General features: G+C 39.8%; 1 long non-coding RNA gene across 2 annotated transcripts; it reads right to left on the minus strand.

The window, feature by feature from the left end:
* Positions 1–321: 321 nt before the first annotated feature.
* On the minus strand, positions 322–23,665 carry LOC143695919 (uncharacterized). Of its 2 annotated transcripts, none has more exons than XR_013185367.1 (3): positions 23,519–23,665; positions 17,653–17,801; positions 322–515 (listed from the first exon to the last, which is right to left on the minus strand). It is a non-coding gene; the product is annotated as an uncharacterized LOC143695919 (long non-coding RNA). The 2 variants fall into 2 exon arrangements; XR_013185365.1 differs by lacking the exon at positions 322–515 and adding an exon at positions 916–1,139.
* Between the last annotated feature and the right edge of the window lie 899 nt (positions 23,666–24,564).

Here is a 24,564-nt window from a genome sequence, read left to right on the forward strand (position 1 = left end):
GGAGACCTGGAATTCATTTTATTAATCAATCAGCTGGACTTAAGTGAAATAACACGGTCAGATAAAACCTGTCTGTAGGTGGACTGTGATCCACCCTAAGGAAAAGCCTGTTTCTTCTAATAAGGGCTCTCCAGCACCTTGTTGTCAGTGAACCTCCCCCTGCCTTCTCCCACCTTTATAGTCACCCCCATGCACAGGGGGCACAGCCCAAATGGTAGCTGGACGCAATCTGCAGATCTTGGGATAGGGAAGACAAAGACAAACCATGAAGCAAAATTTTTATTAAACTGGGAATTTGGTGGCGAGGACTGGAGAATTCTGACTTCAGGGAGTTAAGAGATGCCCTCTGCTGTAGCTCAGCCACTAGTCAGTGTGGATGCCTGATATTGTCTTCTCTTGTTCCTGAGTCATTCTTTACTTACTTTTTGATGCCATTCTATAAAGTTTCTTCTCTTATGATATTTTTTGAGGAAAAAAAATGTCCCCTTTCAGTTCTTGTTCAAAGATTCTCAGGTCTGTGGAAGAAATGGAAAGTGATTAAAAAATATCAATTATTAATTGATAAAAAATTGATAAATTAAGAGTATTAAATCTACTGCTTACTACATAAAAGCAAATTCCATGGGCATAGATTATGTCATTCCTAATTATTTAAAGTAGATATTGATCTACCTTTATGAAATGAAAGATATTTTTATGATATTTTGCAGGTATATTTAATAGATATAACACAGAAAAACATTTATTATGTGAAACAATGCTTACATACATTATTTCAAGGACTGGTCCATTTGATATAACTAACTTGTTTTAAAGACCAGTACAAAGACAAAGAGTTCATTCGCCTGTATATTTATTAATTCAATATGCAAAATTGCCTTTATTTGCATCCAGGGATTTTATTCCCTGTTACATCTCCTTGACAGGAGAAAGCTGAATGGCATGTCAGTAGCAAATAAAAAGCATAAGGGTGATGAGGAGATGAGTCTGTTGTTTGACATATGCAAGTTGCAGTTTAGGACTTAAGAGAAACATATCTTCTCTTGAATGCTAAGGAATCGTATGGTGTTTTAAGGAGGGAATCTCTGGTTTTCTTCTGTCTCTTGCACAAAATCTCTGGTTTTCTTCTGTCTCTTGTCCTGTGGGACAAGAAAGATGCATCAGAGCAGTGTCACGGGCTGCATTTCAGACTCATACCATTGACTTAAAACATCACATCAGTGTATGCTAAGCTCCACTGCTGTTTTGTGACAGATTAGTATCATGTATTGACGAATCTTATCTTGTCACACTACTTGGCATGCATCCAAATCTTCCCGTGCACAAAGTAAACAATGACATTTTCAATGTAATTTGAGGTTTTCTGGTGTAAATTGTGGAAAGTTCAACAAATTTAGACGTGGAGGGTAGTCCTAGCTACACAGAACTTATTTGGTGGCTTTATGATGCCCTCCGAGAAGAGGCAAATACAATTTACAGGGAGTTTCCATACGAGGGGCCTGCAGTTTCTACTGTTCCCAGGAGATGGCATACATCTTTTGGAAAAAATGTCTGCTCACTTCCTAAAGGAGCAGTGAGGTGTAGGAGGAAATACTTCAATGCACCATTCAGTCCTGCGATTTCCACTTGAAAAATTGAAAGTCAGTTGGCAAACCCTTTGGGATTTAGGAGAGATGGAATGGGGATTGCCATCCACCGAGGAGAGTTTGCATGAATAGCTCAGCAGGAGGAGGGCGAAGAATCCCCACCCAGCAACTGCATTTTCTTTGTGGCATAATATATGTAAGACCATAACACAATGCCCTCCTACTTTCATCTTTCTATATTGCCACTCATCAGCATTACAAAGAATGTAGCTATTAAAAGAACTGCCTCTTGGCACCCAAAAGCCATAGCACTGTATTTTCTACAACAAAAAACTTGAGCCTCTATTATTTGTTTTGCTACATTTGCAGCAGTCTCCCCATTAAGCTTGCCTCTCACAGCTCCCTGATCTCATTCCCCGTTGGACCTAGATCAGACACACAAGAGGTCAGGCTGACTTTCAAACTTTCTTGCGGGCTGGCAAGCACAGAAAAGTGTAACTGTAATAAGGATTAAGAAGTTCTCAGATGGGCCTACCAATGTAAAAAGTCTCTCCCTTCCCCAGCTCTGCCACCCTCCAAAACCCTTGGGGTAAACATCAGAGTCAGATTTATCAATAGAGCATTTATTAACCCCTGGTTGTTCAAGACAGCTTTTGCAAGCATTGGGGCCTGAAGCTCCTACAAAAACATTCTCTGGCACTTCAGTGATATTTTTAAAAGTCCTGCAACTCCTGGAAGGAAAAGAATTTCCATCAATTTCTTGTGGTAATCCCAAATCTTGGAAGTGCAATCTGAGGCAGTGAAGAAGAAGCCATCAGACATTGCTCCTTCTGCTGACACACCCATGTGTAGGTCTTTGTGGTAAATGGAAACCAGTACATTGTGATTTGTGACACACTGCCTGCACGTTCAAATTTACATACATAAAACTAAAAATACCCTTGCTGAAAGGGAGCCAACGTGACCAGCATCAAGGGCTACAAAAACCAAAACTGAATCTATCAGCAACCACCTGCTGACAGCCCAGATTCAGGTAGCTGCAGTGGGGAAAGCAGGGCATGGGCTCAGTCACTGAAGGGAGCTGCAGCCAGAAGGAGAAGCAGAAATAGTTGAGAGGTGGTTACCCAGGTATGCAGCAACCAGCACCTTCACCACACATCACAGCTGAGGGATTAGCTTGACTGCAGTCTGGGTCAGGTCTAAACTGATCACAGGGGGATGTGTGAGGTTTCAGAGGAAATTCCTGAGCACTGAACTCCTGATTCATCAGGTCCAGACCATTATATTGTAGACAACATACACGCTAATTTCTGAGTGCTGAGGGAGGGTGTGCAAATTAAAGAGGGCTATAATTCTGATCAGTCTATACCATGGGTTGCATATGCTCTTCCTTATGCCATGGTTTGCATGGTTGCACATCCCCATTCCTCCCAGGAGCACAGGAGCTGGAGCCATTCCCAGAGTCACTCTACAAGTGCCCCTAAAGATGGTGTTTGTTACTGCTGTCATTTATGGTGACCAACCTTTGGCTAAGGCTTTGCTGTTCAGAGCAAGGCACACTTGCCCACCTCCCCCAGGACTTCCTGTGGCTGTGAGCAGTGTCTGTGGAGCCTGAACCTAAATGCAGTAAGACTCCAAGAGGCACCCAACCTACCTTAATTCCCCCAGGCAGCAGGTCCCAAACCCAGAGTACCCATGCCTGTGACAGTGCACTGTTGGATCACCCATCCTGTGGCTGGGATCCTGGCCCTTCCTGAGCCTTACCATCTGTCCTGCTTTAGGGAAACCATCTCCCACCAGGTGGGCACTCTGATAGTGGCTTTTGTGCTCAGGTGCCTGGCCACCAGTTGTCAGAGCTAATGTGGCCCCTCAAAGGCACACTGGGAGATCTTAACTTGACAGCAGGCTCCTCTCAGCCTGCCTTTTTTCCACTGTATTTGGCACAGCAGAGGTGGAGCCAGTTTCAGACTTTTGGGGGTCACAGGAAATTGGGATAAGCCTATGCCAGCTGCACTAAAGTAAAAGTGAGTGAAACAGCTGGCAGCAGGTGAGTGGTGTGTTTTTAAAGTTCCTGGGGGATGCTTGAAATGCACTTATCTTGATGCTTGTGGATAGTTTTAGAAGAGCTCCCTGGATTTGCTGTAGTCAGCTGTTTGCTTATTCTAACAAATAAATATAAGAAACTGCTCTTCAAGAAATTAAAGGTTAAATTTGGATGCCTTCCACAGGAAATGGAAATGTAAGGGTATGTGTTTTGAAATACGGATGTTACAATTCCCATTCTAGCTTGCAAAACAAACCCCAAACCCATACTATGTCACTTTAATGATTTATAAGCACATCTTTTAAAAAAATCACTTATTCAGTCTCTTGTGATGCCTCTCTGGTACACACATGAGGCTCAGCAGCCTGCTTGTTTCTCATGCTGCAGAGATTATTGCTTTTACTCATGGCCAGACCGTGGCTGCCCAGGAGCAGGTGTGTGACTGAGGGGGAGGTGAGGAAGCTCAAAGCCTTCATCTGCTCGGGCAGGTATTCAACAAGCAGCAATCCCCATGCAGGTTGTCTGCCTCTTGCAGACAACATTTCAGGAAGAGCAGGCAAGCCACACTAGTTGTGGTTCAAGTGGGGTAAATGCACTTCCCTCTGACAGTGCCCACTGGGGCTGGTTTGGAGACAGCTGTGCTGCATCTTGAAATGTGCTGATGAGCTGCTCCAAGCACTGGGGTGGTGTTCAGCAAAGAAAATCAGCTGGCTCCTAGCACTTTCTGACCCTCCCTCTATAGTCATAGGAAGAGAAATTCTGTATTTCTGTTAATCTGAAAGTCTTTCAAAAGTATCTATATAGCCTGCTCCACTGCTGAGGCCCTCTGACATCTGGGTCTTGAGTTCAGAAGGGCTGGACTCCCAGGACTGTACAGGTGTTTCCAAGGTGCATCAGAGAACCAAGAAAGTGCAGCTACAGAAATGCTGCTAGTGAGGACATGAGCACATTCAAATACAGACATGCACATGCAAGAGCAGAAGTGAAAGAAAAAGTTAAACCGAGATCAAGGTCACGCAGACGTGGAGTTATTAAAGCAACGACTACTCATTTAAAATTTACTCTGAACCACTCAGAAATGGAACAAATCAAAGGAAAGTGTTTCTCAGTTTTGTTTGACTAATACAAAATCTAAACCATACTTAATATATCACTGGGTTTCAAAAACTTATCTGACGGCATGGTGTCTGCTTCTTCTGTGAGATTTACTGCTCTTCAGAGCTGAAATATGCCAAGGGGGACCTTTAGCTGGTTATGATAAATGGCTTCTCTCCACTGACTTCACTGAAGCTATGCTATATTGGTCTGATTTTTTAATATCTGACCTAAAGAGCTAAAAAACCTTTGAGGACATGGGCACTGTTTCTAAATGCAGATACTGCAACAGTTTTTCTGAGGACTTAGAGCTATTAAAGGGTCAAAGTATGAAGTTTGCAAAATGTTGAGAATATTTCCAAAGACAGAAAGAAGTTCCCACCTTCCCTGGCCCCGACTGAAATTCTTCTCATTGAAATGCAGGTATATTTTTCATGACTTATCCAGATTTCTTTTTTCAAGGAAGAAGTTGCTCAGTTTATAAGACTAAATGCTGGTCTTTCCCTTTAACATTCTGTGTGGAATCATGTTACAGAGAATTAGAAACTTTCAGAATCTTTGGAAAAGGCCTCAGCCCTCTTAACATTGAAATGGCAATGATTAACATCATTATTTCAGTGATTGCCACTTTATCCAACTGGTAGATACTCTAAAGATTTTCTTCCATCATATAACCACAGCTGAACACCAAAAATGTTTTCTGCTGTAGGAACAACTATCTGAAGATCATTTTCATTTCTCCTTTTCATGTACAACTGTTTGCTCCATTCTCAGAGTAATGTTTTTTTAAAAATGTTGGTAAAAGCAGAAATGAAAGCAATTAAAAAAAAAAAAAGCTACTTCAATTTGGTTAAAATTGAGACTTTTAAGGTTAACTGTAGTTATGGAAAGCAGCAACAGATAGTCTCAGGAGCAGAAGGGTGAGGAAGAGGACACACTACACTTGTCACCGGGAGCGTTACTGGCTTCTACTCAGAGGAAACATCTGCCAAAACTTGCACCAATCAGGGTAGAGTTAGCTTGATGCAAAACCAATTCTATTCATCAATTGTTAAGGACCAGGCAGGAAAAAGTTACAATCTGATCTTGGAGCAGTTGCTGCACCATAAAACTTCCTTGAGAATTGTTTTATATTTCTTCTGCAGTCTAAATGTTTTGATTACCAAGGCAGTGTTTTCCCATGAGGCATATCTCAAAGAGATGTGGTGCCAGGACCAAGTGGGATGAGATTATAAAATATAAGAAGCTGGAACATGAGAAGTTTGAAACTCAGCTGTGAAAATGTTTATTGGATAAATGTTTACTCTGCTGCATGCTCATATTTATTTTTCTTTCAAACCTTTGAGTTTCCTTACTGCTGCACTGAGACAATTAATTTTCTTTGGAAAACATGGCATGGTTAATTAAACAGGTGAGAGAAAGTAGTTTCTCAACTGTCAGGAGATTCAAAGATTCAATTGCAATTTACAAAGAATATATTACAGTTGTCAACATCATGTGAATCCTGGATTCTGTGAAAATGATAAACACATGAATGCTGTAGGAAATACTCCTTAGAAACCTGAAACCCTTTAGAAACTCATCAATGCCAGTCCTCTGTTGTTCCAGGTGATCACAGCATAGTGTGCTTTTCATGAACAGCTTGTGCTTCATTTTATAAATACCTAAGGATTTTGCTCCTTTTTTCTTCCTGTAGACTGGCTACTCTGAAACCTCACTATGCTGATGACTGGGGAATGAATTAAAAATCCCCTGGCTGTTTCTTTTTGTGCCTAAGTTGTTTTTAGCTTTTGTAGCCTGTCTTCATCTCTGATTTTAATCTTCATGAAAGATATATTTGTGTTCTCTTAAGTTCTCACCTTTTAGCCAGAGCAGTGCAAACCTGGGGGGCATATCTTTGTATGGAGGTGTGTGTGCTGACTTTGGTCCTGTGAGCCAGCCCTGCTTGGCCCTCACATCATGGCCAGTGCATCTTCTCTCTGGAACTCAGCCCAGCTCTGGTCTCACAGTTCCTGCTCACCAGCAGGCATCATCAGGGCCTTGAAGATGTGCTGAAGAAAGAAGCTAAAAAGACTGGCCTGGCTGAACACAGAGCTTTGGCTGAAATTCAGGGAAAAACCCCAGAGTTTATGACCTTTGGAAGGAGGGGCAGGCAGCAGGGAGAAATTTAGAAAGGCCAAAGCCCAACGAGAACCTAATTTGGCTACTACTCTAAAAGATAAGGAATATTTCTCTAATTACATTATCAAAAATGGAGGGCTAAGGAGAATCTCCATCTTTTATTGGATGCAGGGGTAAACATAGTGACAAAGGATGAAGTAAAGGCTGATGAACTCAATGCCTTCTTTGCCTCAGTCTTCCACAGTAAGACCAGCTGTCATCCAAGTACCTGGCTTCCTGAGCTCTTTGGAAAAAGAGACATGGAGGGGAATGAAGCCCCCACAATCCAAGGGGAAATAGTCAGTGATCTGATCCACCACTGAGACACTCACATCCCTATGGGGGCAGCTGGGATCCACCCAGGGGTACTGAAGGATTTGGCAGAAGTGCCACTGAGACACTTTCCATCACTTACCAGCACTCCTGCTAACTGGGGAGGTACCAGCTGGCTAAGGGTTAGCAAAGGCAATGCCCACCTACAAGAAGGGCTGAAAGGAGAATTTGGGGAACTACAGGCCTGTCAGCCTGACCTGGGTGCCAGGGAAGGTCATGGATCAGCTCATCTTAGGTGTCATCATATGACACATGCAGGACTACCAGGGGATCAGGCACAGTGTGGCTTATGAAAGGCAGGTCCTGCTGGACCAATCTGATCTCCCTCTATGACAAATGGACCCACTCAGTGAAGGAAGGAGAAGCTGTGGGAGTCGTCTACTTGAGCTTTAGTGAAGCCTTTGACCCCGTCTCCCACAGCATTCTCCTGGACAAACTGGCTGCTTTTGTCTTGGACAGGTGCACTCTTTGCTGGATAGAAAACTTTCTGGATGGCTAGGCGAGAGAACGGTGGTGAATGGAATTACATCCAACTGGTGATCAGCCAAAATGGTGCTCCCCAGGGCTCAGCATTGGGACCAGTCCTGTTTAATCTCTATCAGTGATTTGGACAAGGGGACTGAATGTATTCTCAGTAAGTTTACAAAGAACACCAAGTTGGATGGAGTGTTGATCTGCTGGAGGGCAGGAAGGCTCTGCAGAGGCATCTGGACAGGCTGGATCAATGGGCTGGGGCCATTTTGTGAGGTTCAACAAGGCCAAGTGTCGGATCCTGCTCTTGGGTCATGAAAAACCCCAGGCAGCACCACAGGCTGGGGGCAGAGTGGCTGGAAAGCTGCTGGTGGAAAAGGACCTGGGAGCGCTGAGTGACAGTGGCTGAACGAGAGCCCAGGTGGCCAAGGAGGCCAAGGAGGCCAAGGAGGCCAGTGACATCCTGGCCTGTATCAGCAAGAGTGTGGCCAGCTTAGGACCGGAGGGGGGATCATCCTCCTGTACTTGGCACTGCTGAGGCTGCATCTCAAACCCTGTGCTCACTTTTGGGTCCCTCAGGAAAACAAAGACATTGAGGTGTTGGAGTGAGTCCAGAGAAGGACAACAGAGCTGGTGAAGGGTCTGGAGAATAAGTTCTATGAGGAATGGCTGAGGGAGATGGGGTTGCTTAGCCTGAGAAAAGCAGGCCTGGGAGAGACTTAATTTCTCCTTACAAATACCTGAAAGGAGGTTGTGCCCAGGTGGGGGTCAGCCTCTCATCCTAGGTAACAAGCAATAGGATGAGAGGAAATGGCTTCAAGTTGCACAAGGGAAGGCTTAGATTGGATATTAGGAAAAAATTCTTGTCTAAAAGGGTTGTCAAACATTGGCACAAGCTGCACAGGAATGATTCTAAGATTCTAAACCCAAGCCCTCATAAAAACAGTTTGCAAAAATAGCACTTTGAAAATGAACTTGAGCCTGTATTTTCTAGAAGATAAATCTAGAAAATGGAACAGAAATTGCCTGATGGGGCCATATCAATGAGTTTAAGCTCTCTGAGGCAGACTGTTACTTCCTCTGTTTTTGCCTTAAATGTAGAATCATGTGGCCTTGATCAGTGGCTTTTTGGTCCTACTGTGATCTAAGAGTCAAGTATTAATAGCTTCAAACAGCAGGGACTTTTCAACCACACTGTACTATCTGTTGTACTGAGAAAGGCCAGTGCAGAAGCTTCATTTATGTCAGAAGGGGCTTTACATGATCGAAAAGGCACTGATCTGGGTGGGGAATGAAATGAGGTACTCTGGCAGTGAACTGTACTTAGTGGTAAGACATACTCCTCTTTACCTCTCATTAGTGACTCCAGACTTTATTTCATCATTTTCCACACAGAAAGATCGAGCAATTATGTAAATTCTTTAAATTTGACTATTGTTTAATGCCTGTTTTATTTTACTGTTTATAATGTGTTATCAGTAAACAAGTACTACTCTTTGGCCAACTGTTATGTTTTGTCTAGGGTTACTTAAGTCTCAGCTATTTGTGGAATGTTCCTATATTCCTTTGGGCAGTCAGTGCATGACTCACAATTATCTAATATCTTTTTGGGAAAAAATATCTCAGATCACTTTTTTGCATCTTTTACATAGCTGTTAAATATTATAGGACATACATACTCACTTCAACACCACCACATCTGCAATTGTGGTTGAAAGTAAGAGATTCTCTCTATAGCAACCAGTGCATATTCAGGTTTTTTTTTTAATACCAGACCCAGATTTTGTTCTCAGATCCTCAGTAGTTTTGGGTTTTTTTCTGATTTTCTTTTTTCTTGAGAGTGAATAAAGTCCTGATACTTTTCCACTACACGTGTCTCAATCTTATTTTGGCAGCTTTCTGAGACAAATGGTTTGCTGACTTTTCTCTAAATCAAAAATGTATTAATGGATCTTCAGAAGGGGATGTGCATTGAATGAATCTGGACAGAATTAGTGACGATGAAATGTTTACTGCAGAATGTTCTTTCTGCAAAGCCTTTAGAACTAATTCCAAATGCATACATGACTGTGGACTTTTAATTGGATAATTCTTGCCTGTTGACATTCTTCCAGCTTCATCCTGTAAGGCGATGTGTGTCAAGATTTCAGAGTCACTTGCATATCTGTGTATCCCTATTTTTCATCCGTATGTGTAAACAACTATTTGCCCATGCAAAATGGGTCCTTAGATGTGCAAATACTTGATCTTCTTGCATAAATATTTTTTTTGTAAGCAGATCTGTTTACAAGAATGACTACATAAAATACAGATATGTTTGAAATTAAATGAAATACAATTATGTGCAGGTCTATTTACATGAATGACTACATAGACAAAAAAAAAAAAAAAAAAAAGAGAGCCTTTAACTCTGAGCTTGGGGACTTCTGTCCTGTATACCACTGACTTTCTTTTTGTCTGTGAAAGTAACTCACTAATAGAGTAGTTTTAGCAGTGAGCTCAGCAAATACACTGATAAAACAGCTATGCACATGTTTAACTTCACTGAAGCTTAAGCAAGGTTAAGCACATCAGTGAGTGCTTTTCTGAATTGGACCAGCATTTAGATCCAGAGCTCCATGTTTTTCTATGCTTCCTGATTTCCTACACTGCAAGAGAACCAAATTTCAATGGAAATAGTTTATAAAGGATGCAGCATTAGGTGTTGTCAGGGAGAATCCCCTTTGTTGGTATATTTCATAGCCAGATTCCTTATGTAGTCACAGTTCATTTGAGAAAGGGCTGAGAAATTCAAACACATGCCATGCACTGTATCTAGCATTTCCATAGTTATTGAGGAAATGGTGATCCTTTTGATCTGCACATTAGCTTGCAGTTCTCCAAAAATGAAGTCTGTGACATTTACTTCTCCAGAAAAATTTGTTCATTGGCCTTTGCATTTTATTTGACAGCACAAATACTAATGTTTAATTTAACTGACCGGCCCATTAAGTGGGAATCACATTATTCATGAATAATCAATGTTCAGCTGGTGGTCCAGGGTCTGAAGAACATTGCATTTGTCCTCATTTCAAACTGGGATAGATAGTTATTGTGGAGCAATATTGCAGACAATTAGTTATGGAGTGTTCTTTTGGCCAAAGCCCAGCCCTGAGCAGGGGGCTGAGAATGTATGTTTCCCTGGTGTTAAGGTGTCAGAAGGGAACTTGCACTCCTTGAAAAATGATCTTTCCCATAGGTTAGTAGAGCACAAGACAATTGCTCTCTTCTAGAAGTCTTTGGGAAATAGGGGAAGTGTGCAGTGTGAGGGAAGGAGAGTCCCTGAGTCCCTGTGACTGCTGCAGTTGGCTTTCAGGTATGGCATAAAAAGGGCAGGGCAAACCTCTGTCTTCTGTGATCCACACTGTGGTTCCCTTCCAAGTTTTTGTTTTCGTGCCTGTGCTTCCCATCCCCCACTCCTCTTAGTATTATCATTACAAAATGAATGTAGAAATTCAAGATCTTGGCCCTGGAACCTGCAGTTTGTTGGCTGTCCTGGACCAGGCAGGGTTGAAGATATTTCACAAAGTTACAAAGAACCTAGAACACCTGACTGGTTTTATAATTTGTGATGGTGATTTTAATGGCACTTAAAATTAGAAGTAAGTATAATGACACTATTCCATAATAAAAACACAATACTTCTGGTTAGAAATATTCTGATTTTCAGTGTACATGACAAGTTTGTACCTATTTTTGTACCAAATTTTCTCCTTTGCCCCACCCTCCATATATTTGCAGATTCATGTGTGATTACCACTAACTTAATACTAGATAGATTAATTTATTTGTACTTCAGATATAAAATTTTCATCTCCTTTATAAATATGTATAGTATGCTCAGCCTTTTAAAAGTATAACTTTTTCTACAACTTTAATTAGATTTGGTTTCTTTTGCAAATATTTTGTTACTATTTTCTTTAAGTTTTGTTTTGACTTGGCAAAACATCTGTGCACTTAGCCAGTTTTTAAAAAATGGGCAAATTTTTCTATGCTACATGGTTTACTTCCCTGTACGCTCCCAAAATACCACTTAGTGAAAACCATCCACAAAGACAAAGTCTGTTATTTAGCAGCAGTGCTCAAGATAGCAAAGATCAGCTTCCATGTGGACAGAGCCTTTGGATCAAACAGGAGGAAGGGGCTAAGAGATTGTATGACTGTGAACAGATGAAATCATGTGACAGGCTTTATTGCTGGTGAAATCTGTTTCCACTTGCTGCCACCCACTAATTTGACAATAGATTGCATCATGTGGTTGCAGCAACTGAGATGACTAGCAACCATTTTAAAATGCTTTCCTTAAAGGGGAAAACACCCTACTAAAGCAGTGGAACAGAGAGGCAGTGTTGTGAGCACATTCTAAATTTTAGATAAATGCAGTTATGTTCGCTGCAGTATATTAAATTTAACATTACCCAAGTATTTGGCGAGGAGCTATGTATTAGCCAAAATTTGTTTATTTAAAGGTTTTTCTTAATGGACCAAAACAGCTAGGAGGTTTGTTAACAGTAATTTAGCTGATCCTAGAATTGCAATTACCACCTAAGTGCTGTATGGGAAACACACAACATTTTTCAAAGCAGAAAAATAAATAATAATGAACCCTTAGCTTAAAAATGCAATTCTCTCTGTGTTCTTTTCTTGTAAAGAAAAATCTACATTTCAAAGGAATATTTTCTTACATATGGAAATGCTTATTTTCTAGCTACTGAAGATCTGCCAGGAAATATTAGAGAATATCATGTTCAGAGTTTTAGAAGGCAAATTGCTTCTGCATACGCTGTATCTAGCAGACAGCTTTACGGTGCTCTTTACCTGTCTGTCATAACATCATCAGTTTTTCCAAAGTACCTGAAGCCTTTGAAAGTTAAGGAGTGTAGCAGTACACCTTCACATGACACATGTATTTAGCAATGCTAATCTGATTAGCAAGTAAATACAAACTACAGTTGGACGTGCTTTAAACCCAATTATTAAATGTTCCTTGATGGAGGACAAAAACAACTTTGAAAGTAAAAACTGGCTTCAGAGTAAGAAGATGAATTTTAAAGAGCACTAATCAAAGCACACTTATCATGGCTGTGCACCTTTAAAAATGAGTTTCAGATGGACTTTATTGTCTTAATTTATATCTTAGGGAAGCAAGGAGAGCCACCTTAGCTGTGGAAGAGTTGGCTTTTTAGATATAAACACTGACTTTAAAACATCTCAGCAGCATTTTCAGATTGTCACAGTGAGCAGAAACATCCATGTTGTCAGCCAGATGGGAAATTTCATATGCGTTTCTTAAACCAGTTAATTTTCTTCTTCAGTGCAGAGAAGCCAAGAGCTAATGCTGAGGTCTGGGACATACTTTCAATTGCTTTTTGTGTCAAATCCCATGCACCCAGAAAGCCTTACTCTTTTATTTCTTTGTTTGGTTTTATTTCAGGGAGAAACCAGTGCATTTCTGGATGTTTACTCTCAATCTGCCTTAAACCATTCTAGTACTCTGACAGAAAAAAAAATTTCTTTGAAACTGTCAGAATAATTTGCAAAACTGATTCAGAAATAAAAATTGAGTTCTTCTTCTCCTTACATTCCATATTGAGACAAATTTTAACTGCTTGAGTAGGAGCTGCAGAAATGCCCTGTGGCGCTTGAGGAAGTTTTCATCATCACTGCATTTACCACTTATTTGGTGTACCCCTTGTTTTAACAAATCACACAAGGAAAATGTTCTCGTATCTCTCTCTGTTTGGTTTCTTTCCTTACCAGTACAATTTTTTACTTGCTTTTTCTTCACTCCACATTACAGAGTCAAGATCGGTTTTATTTATTGGGTCAGCATAATGCAAATAAATCTCTGCTGTTGGTTACTTGCAAGAGAGCAAGCCCAGCCCCCCTGCCCCTGCATCTGCTAACCAGGGAGGAGCAGCCACCCTGGGGAGATCTCCTGAAGGCAGCCATGGCCCAGGGCAGCTTTTCAGAGAAGGAGAAAAATTAATTCAAACCCAAAACTTTTTGAGGAGATGGGTCTTGCAGGCAGGGGTGAGGAGTCAAGAGAAGCACCAAGTGGGATTTGAAAATGAAGCACGTCCAAACTGTGTTCCTTGGGAGTGCAACCATTGTAATGCCCTTGGGGTTCACACTTAAATTTTAAAAGCAGATTTTAGCAAAGTTCAGAACAACAACATTTCCTGATACTTAATAGTTGTGAAAGCAAATTTTTGAAAAGCAACAATAGAGAAATACCATCACAGGTTTGGAAATTATGAGAAAACCCTTAAAACATCTAGGTTTTGTTTTTTAATCAATACAACCAAAAATCCTGCCTGAAACATCAAACAAAAACAACCTCCCCCCTCCCTAACTGCTGTTTCTACATGATGTCATGAGTGGGTTTTGAGCAAATGAAATGAAATTGCAAGGGCAAAGAAAACAAGGGATTTCCTACTCTACCTGAAATTGTTTGTGTTCACAAAGAGGAATTGTGGCCATCTTACAGAAATGCCACCACAGCAGATGCCTTTAAGAAATGGTTGACAGCTTGGTGATACCTTTACCTGCAGTGCACCACATTGTGTGCCTCCACAATGCTACCAGTTTTGATGGTAAATGATTAGTAGGCGTGTAATTCAAAGCATTAACCTCGCTCAGCTTGGCATCCAGACAATGGAGGAAAATAAGGTGTAGGTTTCAGTCTGGTAAAAGACCCATGGAAAACTAGAGAACAAAATGACATACTAACCCCCTTTTCATGAATGTGGTGTTCAAATGACTGTGACAGAAATAAAGGGTTTTCATATTCTATCAAGAGATCCCCATGCACAGCACAGCTGACCAAGAGATGAGTATGATTCAGTTTTATTATGGGTGGGCTAACCTCAAAAGATGCAACAGATCTTTTCAGTTCACAGAGGGATAAAATTACCTATATGCTTATGCAACCTCTATTCAAACTTCCTGCAAGCCAACAGATCTTCCACTCATGATTATAAAGCTAGACATGTGCAGAAGGATCTTTAGGATCAGAACCTAGAGTTTGCCCCAGTTCCTAAGCTGGAAATAATATCCCAAGCAACTTACAAGGAATGTAAGTGGTTTTCAGTTTAAAAAAAAAAAGGTAAGCATGAAAGAAAGTCAGTTATGTCTTCAAATCACCACAAAAATTCTTGCAAGAGAAATTTGGAGATTCTTTTGCAGTGTAAAAATGTATTGCCTTTATTAATCATCACTTATTTTTCATGATGAATGCAGCAATCTGAACCTTAGGCCCATTTTTTTGCTAAGTTTTTCATCCTTTATAGCTCCTTACACTCAACAGTCCTTTGAGATTCAGCACTATTGCTACAGTAGTTCAAGGATGTGTTTAGAGCCTAAAAATGTTGGCTTGGATCTCTACTGGAATCTGCATATAGCTTTACTGGTTGGGCGTGTTCTCAAAAGTTTATTTACTTTTTAACTTTGTAGTTGGTTTGCTTGGCTTTTGCCTTTCTGGTGTGCATGTGGTCCTTCTGACATGTTGGTTAGGTGCTGCAGCCTTCCCCTCCCACTGTCTCTGTTCCCATGGGGAGCTCTGGCAAGTACTCCTTGGCACCATGAGGAAACCTTGTTCTTAGCAAGAGCTGCAGGGCCCTAGGGTCAGGTCCCACAAATCCTTTCATTCAGATTCCTAATTCAACCAGATCTGAAACCCTACACAGCATAAACTGTACCCTTACTCAGGAAAGGATTGGTGGAACCTTTTTGGTTTTGGAGACAGAGACTCAGGTCCCCTTGCTCATGTGGCACTGACAAAAAGAAGGGAGTCCAGGCAGGAGCTGGCTGCTCCAGTGCCCAGCTGCATGGGAGTGAGGGGCCCTTCTGAGCTGCTGGGAAGAGCCCCATGCATGCAGTCTATGGTGCAAGGGTGGGAGCTGTGGAAAGCAACATTCCCAGCACTGGGTACTGGACCCAGCCCAGCTTCCTTGTCTAAAAGCATCCCAACAAGGCTCAGGTGGAGTGCAGAGGCAGTGAGGTGAGGAAAGGAGGGAGGAAGGTTGCAAGGTTGAAGGTTGTCAATCTTTTTGGTCTGAAGAAAAATACAGAAAAGGTTGACATCACTGAGATACACAAGACCTTTAAGACTTCAGGGAACTGAGAGGACTGAAAGTCACTGACTGATTCAGTCAACTGTCCTGAGGTAAGAATTTAGGAGATACTTTGATTTTTTTTTTTCTTTTTCATTTCACCTTTTGAGCAGCTAGACAGAAATGGCACTGATGAATCATTAGGGTATTTCTCTCATTAATCTGGGAAGCTGCATGACTTATTGAGAAGTCAAAAAAAGACATTTTATCTTTGTCAGTGCCTACAGATGTTTAGATGCTGTTGCAATGCTGTTGCTCTTAAGGTCTCGGCCTCTGTATAAAAGACTCTCACTTCTGACTCATAAGGATCTGGTCTGTAATGAAAAATGATTCTCTCTGCTGATGAGAGGCATTAGAAGCAAGTATGGTGTCCAGACAAAAAAGGTCATGGAAATTGCATGATTAGGTTAGATGTTAAGTGGTCTCTAAAGGTTTAAGCTTATGACTACTGATTGTTGTTTAACAAAATGGTTATGAATGTTTATAAAGGACACAAATCCCATTAGGTGGAAGAAGAAGGATTTAGGAAATATAAGCACAAAGGCACTTGCCCAAACCTCCCATCCTGTGTGAATGGTGGCACTGAGAAGAACTGGAAAGCAGAAAATGCTTTCCTAACATGTAGAATGTGACCAATAATAACTGTTAAGAACTTTTATTAATCTTACTGAGGAGCTGCATTTTCATAGAACTATTCTTGATTTCTTCTTGTTAATTTTATCTCTTACTTCTTATTTCTCAGTTTTAAGGGGAAAAAAGCCCCACCTTGTCGACATATGAAAGTGAAACTCCATTTTTCAACAAACTAATTTTTTAAAAATGACAAAATTCTGATTGTTCTGATCTGCATCAGAGATCATTGTAATTACTCCTAGTACTCCTTATCATTCACTGGTCATGCATGAAAAGGACAGTTTTACAGTTTATCATTCTTAACAGAAAGTATTTGATGCTGAAGCCTGAAAGATACTAGGAATAAGAAACTGTCCACAAAATATAATGACTGATGTACATCATCCTTTGCAAACTTGTATTCATAGTATTTTGAAGGAGTTCATCTTGCTTCAGAGAAGCTGGATAACATTAGTTCATTTACTGATGGTATAATTCACTTTATTTTCATTTCTTCCCTTAAAATCTCATGAATTTCAAACCTTGAGTACCATGTGGGCTTGAAAAGCATCATCAAATACATTTGCAGTGGTAGCTCCTCTACTTCCTTCCAGGTTTGCTTTGACATTTTTCAGTGTATTCTTAAGAGTCTGGATAGTAGTTTATGTGTTTTTTTATTTTACTGATTTGGGCAAATACTCAAGTTCAAATTGCTGTGCATGGATGATTCCTCTGAGCTCATAAAGATGGAAACCACACTGGGGTATTCAGAGCCAAACTGATCATGACTATCCCAAACCTTCAAGCTGGAAAGTACGACCAGTGAAATTCTGCAAAAGCAAGAGTGTAACTGTAGTGTTTTTAATGAAAAACTGCTTGTAGAGGGACAGGTAATGTCTACATAGGCATGATAGCAGTGGCCTTGTATTGTTGGAAGAACTGGTCTAACCTGACTAACAGAAGTTCAGGATTTTATCTGGCTTCAAAATTAAGTGTGGATGCAAAAGGAGGATGATCTATACAATTCTGTAGCATAAACAAAACAAACAAAAAAAAATCTCAATTCTGTGTCTGTAAGATGGTGTTCCTATAAAATAACCATGTTTACCTGTAATTGAGATTATCACACTGAAAGTATGATTTGTTCAGAGAGCACTATAATGGGCCTGGGTAGGTACCATCATAAACAAAGACTTACTTTTTAAAACTTTTTTTTTACTGAGAAGTAATGGCTGCTCAGTTTACTGTTTCCAGCAGCTCCAAACATTGCTTCAATTATAGTGAGCAGGATTTCCTTTCTGTTATGAAGCAAAAGAGCTGTCATTCTTCTTCTTCTTCTTTTTCTTTCTATAAAGAAAGAGAAGATGGGTAAGATATGATTGTTATTTGCAAGATTGTGAGAAAGGGCAAATGATCAACCTTGAGACGGTACAGACCTCACTCTTACCATTTACAAGGTTGCCTGCACAAAGCCTTGCTCAAATCAGTGGGCCTGAAAAAGGAGCAAAATCACTGCAAGTCTGGTAACATTTTGGGCTCTGTTGATTAAGAGAGCTGTAATGTACATTTGATTAAATGGTACATTACAGCCTCAAAGCTCAGGAAAACCACTAAGTCATCATCCTATCTGTCATTCCTGGGCTGCTTTGAACCCAAGCGTGCCCTGCTTACATGAATTAGAGTTGATAGAAAGGACTGACCCGATTTATGAGGGACATGCAACCCACAATATTGAGAGTACAGATTGCTGCAACCACTCCCTCCTCTGTCTCAACATGCCCATTTTCCTACTGATTCTGGGCTGTGGGCTGTGGAAACAGGAGCTTCTGCAGCAATTGTAAAGCTGGTTGAAAATGTGAGCTTCTGTGAAAAAAGATGTGCACATGAACCATTTCTTGGTTTTTCCTCTATCTGGAGAATTGTTCCAGCTGGGATTTTCCTCCATGGAGGACTCCTGTACCCATTTCAGGCAGCACACAGAAGCCTTGCCTGGTCAAATTATTTTGCCTAGGAAATGTCAGGCTTAACTATAAATAATGACAATAGCATGCCATGATAGCTCTTAACCTGCCAAAAGTAGATTTCTTAACATTAAATTAAAATTTAAAAAAATAACCAGGAATCAAGATGCAGTTTCATTATGTTTGCTTGAACTTTTCTTAATGTTTCAATTAATCAGTGAGTTCTTTTGATGAATGACAAATTAATCACCATGCTACAAAAATAATACCATGAGAATCCCACAGCAAGCAGAAATCTTTCCTTGCAGAATATTTTTCCTCTGATGCATTGCAGCATTTTTTCTGAATACATACCTGTTACACACCAGCAAAGTGTTTAACTCCTAAAGAAGGTTGTACCCTTATTTACAAATTAAATGTGTATTAATTGAAAGCAGTGCCTGACACTGGAAATAACTAAAGCACTGACAATTTCTAAGAGGTTATCTCAACACCTATTTTTCTGTTACTAATGTAAAAGTCTTGTTGTTACCATAGAAACTGGCATATCTCTACCTACACTTCTCAAAGAAACACACCAATATACCAATGTTTGTGTGTGTGTGTATGTCTGTGTGTCCCACCAAGTGCTTGAAGGTCATCCTGAATTCTGTTAATAAGTGGGGAAAGAAATGAAAGAGCATTAAGTGACAGTTTATTGACATCAAGCCTGAAAATCAAACTTGAGATATTGTCTGGTGAGTTTTGAGATATTCAAAACTCACCAGACAAAGTTGTTCTGCAGTTCAGACAGGGGTCCCTATTGTGCCAACTACTTTGTGTTTCCCAAATCCCCTGCACCCATAAAGTTTCTTTGGGTTGGGATAAATTTATCCTTACAATGAGCATTTCAAAAGATAGTAGTAAAGAAGGGAAGGTTTTTGTTGGGTTTTTTTTTTCCAGAAATGCTCTTCTGAAAGAAATTTACATTTGCTATTAACAGGTCAGATCAATAATTCACATCACTGTTTTTAATTTTATGCACAAACATCAGAGTAGTAAATTTTTCTTTATTTCCTTTTTGATGCAGTTTCCACTTTCATTAGAGAAAAGTTAATCCATCACAACCACTCTGTGCTCTGGAAGGAAATTATTTTAGCTGGCAAAAGTGAGACAGTTAATCAGGTCCCTATCTAATTTTTATTAATTCTATAGTTCTGCTTGTCACTTGGATACCATCTTGACAGAAGGGAGAATGCTCAGGTTGTTGCTATGTAGAGTGCAAAGGAAAACATTTACAGCAGAACCATCAAGTAAATAAATACAGTTACATCTTTAAATATATGTTTGTTTGTTTTCTGTCTCTAATTTTTTAAAACACATATAGTCTCTGTCTTTACTGTCTCTCCATGTGCTATTTGTATGATCCCCAGATTCTGTTCTATAAAGCACTGGGTTGCGAATGTAAATTTAAACATTTTTTGATGAGAGAAAAGAAAGGGAATTTTTATTTTGAGGGCTTACTTCTTCATATACTGACCCAGTGAAGCACCATTATGGCTGGAGTTTGATTATAGTCTGGACTCAGTAAACTTTAAGGATTTTAACAAGCTCTAACTTCCAAGGGTAACTAAAAATTGCATTACAGCATAAAACCTTCTCAGCAACAAATCTGTCTGAGCATTACAAATGGATTTTTATTTATGAATGTACTTAAGCATATGAAATTCATAAATTTCTCTTCCTCATTAGCTTACAGAGGGATTGCATGTTATGGTTTGCTAAGAAATGCAATATTGGCCACATATAAACTAGGCTGACAGAGAAGGAAAAATCAGTCGGAAAAGTTTTTCAGTTGGAGTTTTGAGGAGACTGCTGGGATAGAGATCTGAAAGCAACCTTTTTCATCTTTACTAGCAATGAAAGAGGGAAAAATATTGTTCTCAAATGCTGCCTGCAGGACTTTGGTGCGTCTGTACATAAAACCCCCAGGGATATGCAAGTGGTTAAATATCATAGAATTTTGCAACTACAAAAATGGATTTATATGAAGTTATCAAGGAAACTCAGTTGAGTTCTGTAGCCCCAGAGCTCAATAGAATTTGAGTTTGCTATTTTCTTTGTTTTTCTTGCAAAGTCTTGTACTTCTTGAGAATCATGGGAAGGAGAGAAGGATGTGAAATTGGTGAGAATAGGGCTGCATGAGACTTACTAATCTCCAAGTGAGGGATTGAAAAGACTCTTTTTGCTTAGGTAAAAGCTGAGAACAGCCTGACAGACAAAATAACTAACAAAAAGTCTTGGTCTTGCTGTGGTAAGTGTTGGAGGACCTCACAGTGAGTACTTTCCAAGGATATTCCTAGGGTTCACCGCTGAGAATGAACTCCAGCTAGGGACTGGAAATGTTTTCTATATTCTAAAGCTAACTGAAATCTCAAATGCTGTCTCCTTCTTGTATTTAGCATGCAGTCTGCAGCCTGCAGCATCATGCTGCTGAATGATGTCAAAACTTAAAGGTGTCCAAGGTTTATGTACCTGAAGTCCAGAAGGTGACCATGGCAGCCTTCAGTGTGCTGGAGGACTTAGGGAAAAGGAAACAGGGTTTTAGATCAGAAAGTTCTTGAATTCACAACACTCCCTGTAAAGGATGTTCTGAACCATCAAGCTGTACATAACAACTGAACTAGTTTCCATGTCACTACAATGCAAGAACTCTGACTTCGATGTTTTTGGGTTCCTTTTAGAAAGGCCAATCAAATAAAAGTAGTATGAATCTAAGTGTTTTGATGTTGATGAGTTTGTAGCATTTGCAGAAAAAACATTAATTTGATTTTTTCCCCTCGAGTTCTCATGTGACTGTAGGTTTTACAATGTAGAAATTTGGCTGAAATTTTGGACTCAAAAACTTTCCCAAACACAAACTTACATCCAGTGAAAACACTCAGGTTACACCTTATTTCATGCTTCAACCATGCAAAACCATTAAGTCTGCTATAGTGTTTCAGCACAAACCCATAAATCACCTTGAGAGGAGTTGAAAGGCCACAGAATTAGTGACCCTACTCTAAGTTTTGAATTCACAGCAAAATTGCTAACCAATTAGCTTTCATCTTAGACTTTTTGTGCAGGTCTCCTTAGACATTACCCACATTCTTTAACTGTATCCCTGCATCTTCCAATATTTAAGAGAAAAAGCTTTGAGTAAACAAATGCCACAAATAGGGAATAGGCATACACTGTTTGAAAAGGGCTGTTTGGATTTGTCAGAAGGTGATTACCCTAAAATTAAATTAGTAATCCCAGGTTTGTACTATAATTTAGGACACCTCAGTATGAGAAATGAGTGAATAATTAAAAAAAAAAAATTGTATTTTCTCTTTCAGAGAGTGTCTTGAATGATTGAATACAGGAGAAGTAGAAACACTCTGGAAACACCCCAGTCTGTTCCACCAGCAATGTCAGAAGGCAGTCAGGTCAGAGAATAGCTCAGTTGGATGTAGAAGAACTGACTTGTATTGTGAGCAGCTGAAGATCGATTTCAGCACGTTTGTCTCTGGGGATTGCATTTTTAGCGTGTTAGAATACGTTACTCCGAGTGTACGTGCAATTCCAAAATGAGTCACGTTTGTTTCAATACATGTATGCCATCTTCATGTAATGTGAGCAGCAGCAAACAGGAAAAAAAATGCACTTTTGCATATGTATGTGTTTGAACATTGTTTAGACATCCTCAGAAATGGAGTATAAAAGTCTCCAAAATATTCTGTTCTACCCCACAAGGAACAGATTAGAGTTGTTAACTGAATCTGTTCACAGTGAAAACACACACTGTGGATGCCCAGTTGTAAAGACAGAAAGCCTGATTCATTCCTGTTAAACAGAGCTGTGGAAGAAATCCATGTTGCCGTCCATGTGTGGAGAACAACCATTCCCTTATCCCAGCCATCTTGTACTTTGACTGATGGAGATAATATATTTTAGGCATGTCGTAATGCCAGATTGTTGTGGCATAATCAAGACCCTAAAATTATATACAAAGTTTTGAAGCTGAAGGCAAAAGACCCTGTTTTTACAAGGTTGAACCAGGTAGGGAAAGATTCTCCCAGTCAAGCAGTATTTGCCTTAACTAGAAAAAATTACTGTTTGCTTAATTTTTTTTTTTTTGCATTTAACCAAAGGCAAATTGTTGTTAACAGATGCTGGTTGGCTGCAGGATGGTGGCTTGAGAGCATGTTAGTAAATAGTCTTGACAACAAACTTTTTTAACATAGTCAAGAGAAACCTTTAGTGCAGCCAAAATATCTGCAGAATTCACTCAACATGCTCAGATGTAAGTCATCTTCTGTTTCTTTACAAGCAAAGAAACCACACAGTAAAAAAAAGCTAAGCAAAAACAACTGCAAAAAAATCCTTCACAGTGTGCATTTGAATAAATAATGTAGTTTTCTCCATAAGGTTCAACAGTGGAAAACTGTTGCATAATATTTCATCATTTATATGTATTTCATACATTTTATTTAGTTGCACAAGATGAATCAAACATATCAGCAAATGCTGCTATAAGATAATTAACAAAAATAAATTATTCTGGTATGATTTGCATGGAACGTACCTGCCTTTTTTGTTGTATTGGTACACAACTTGCTTACCTGGAGAGAGAAATTATTTGCCATCAGGCACATAGTAACAGTGACTGAATCATGCTCTAAGCTAGTATGAAATAATATGACCTTGATTTTGGGCATGGGCTTTATCTTGGGAATAGTCCCACAGAAACTGAGGAAAACATGAGAAAAGATAGGCAAGTCTGTACAGTGCCAATGTAAATTAAATGAATTATTGCAGACTTACGAGAAACTCTGGGTTTCGTAGCTATTAACATAAGAATTATCAACACTTTGTCTGTGTGTCCAGATATGCATTTAAAAGACTTTCTGGTAGCAGAATATTATATGTCTTCAGTGTGTGTCCACTGATATCTTAGCTGGAGATTTAAAAAACTGCCACTGAATCTCCTTAGGATTTGCATTCCTAAATTCTAAAGTACAGACTGATTTTAGAGTACAGAATTGAAAATCATCATTATCTTTTAACTGAAGATACAAATTAAAATTTCCAGCTTACCTTATTGCTCCTAAATTTGTGTCAGGAAAGGTGTTTGCACCTTTTCCATATTTAGTTGAGTAATCTAAAGTTCGCGATCAAGGGCTTAAAAAATTATCCATATTGCTAATGCTTTTAGGACACGAAAACAGTGTCTGCAGCATTGTACAGAAGGCTATCTGATCAGTGGAGTGTTGAAAATATGTGCATAACACTAAATTTCTCAGGAAGTCTATCCAAGGTAGAGGGAACAAATAACGCAGTGTGATGAGTCACTAACAAATGTTTTAGCTGAGGTGAAACTGCATTATGCCAGCATTTTGTTAGTAAGAGCGGTGCATCTTCATTTTGTGCTTATTCTGCAGTGCTAGTGGAAAAATATTTCCACTACAGGGGCAGTGAGCATATGTAATGCAAACATTTTGACAGTGAATGTAAACAGCTTTCCTGCATTTTAAACCATTAAATCAAGGACACAAATTTCCATGGTTTTGCAGATTGTAATCTTCGCTGACTATAGAGAAGATGGTGTTGCATCTGTTTTGTGTTTATAATTGCATGCAATGTTGTGCCACTGTGGCTGAATTTTAATAAACGTGGGGGTTATTAATTGTTATGGATCCTGGGGTCTCACTTGTAACTGTGGTGCAAGATCCAATAATACATTACAGAAAAAATGTTTTAAAAGAAATGAACAGTGATTGGGATGACTCAAATATTGCTCTTGCTTGCTCATCTGCTAGAAAAGTACGACAGTCTGCCCCCATTTGATTTCTGACTTCTTGTTTTCCAGTTTCAGTCAGTTGACTTAAACTCTATGTTTTTGGCTTGGTGCATGAACAGGAGCCTCAGGGGAGTACTCTCCATCAGGCTGCTCTATCTAGGTTTCTTTCACTACTTCTGTCATTGGAAAGCATGTAGGGTCTGTCCAAAAATGCTTTCCCCAGCTTTCTTCTCCATCTCTCCACCCTGTCCCAAAATAGTTCTGCAGGGAAAATGAAAGTCTTATTGAGCTGACACAGAAAGCACGTGTCAGGATGGGCTCTGTATGCCAGGGAACAGTGCCC

Source organism: Agelaius phoeniceus, chromosome 1 (assembly GCF_051311805.1).
Source record: "Agelaius phoeniceus isolate bAgePho1 chromosome 1, bAgePho1.hap1, whole genome shotgun sequence".
Lineage (NCBI taxonomy): Eukaryota > Metazoa > Chordata > Aves > Passeriformes > Icteridae > Agelaius > Agelaius phoeniceus.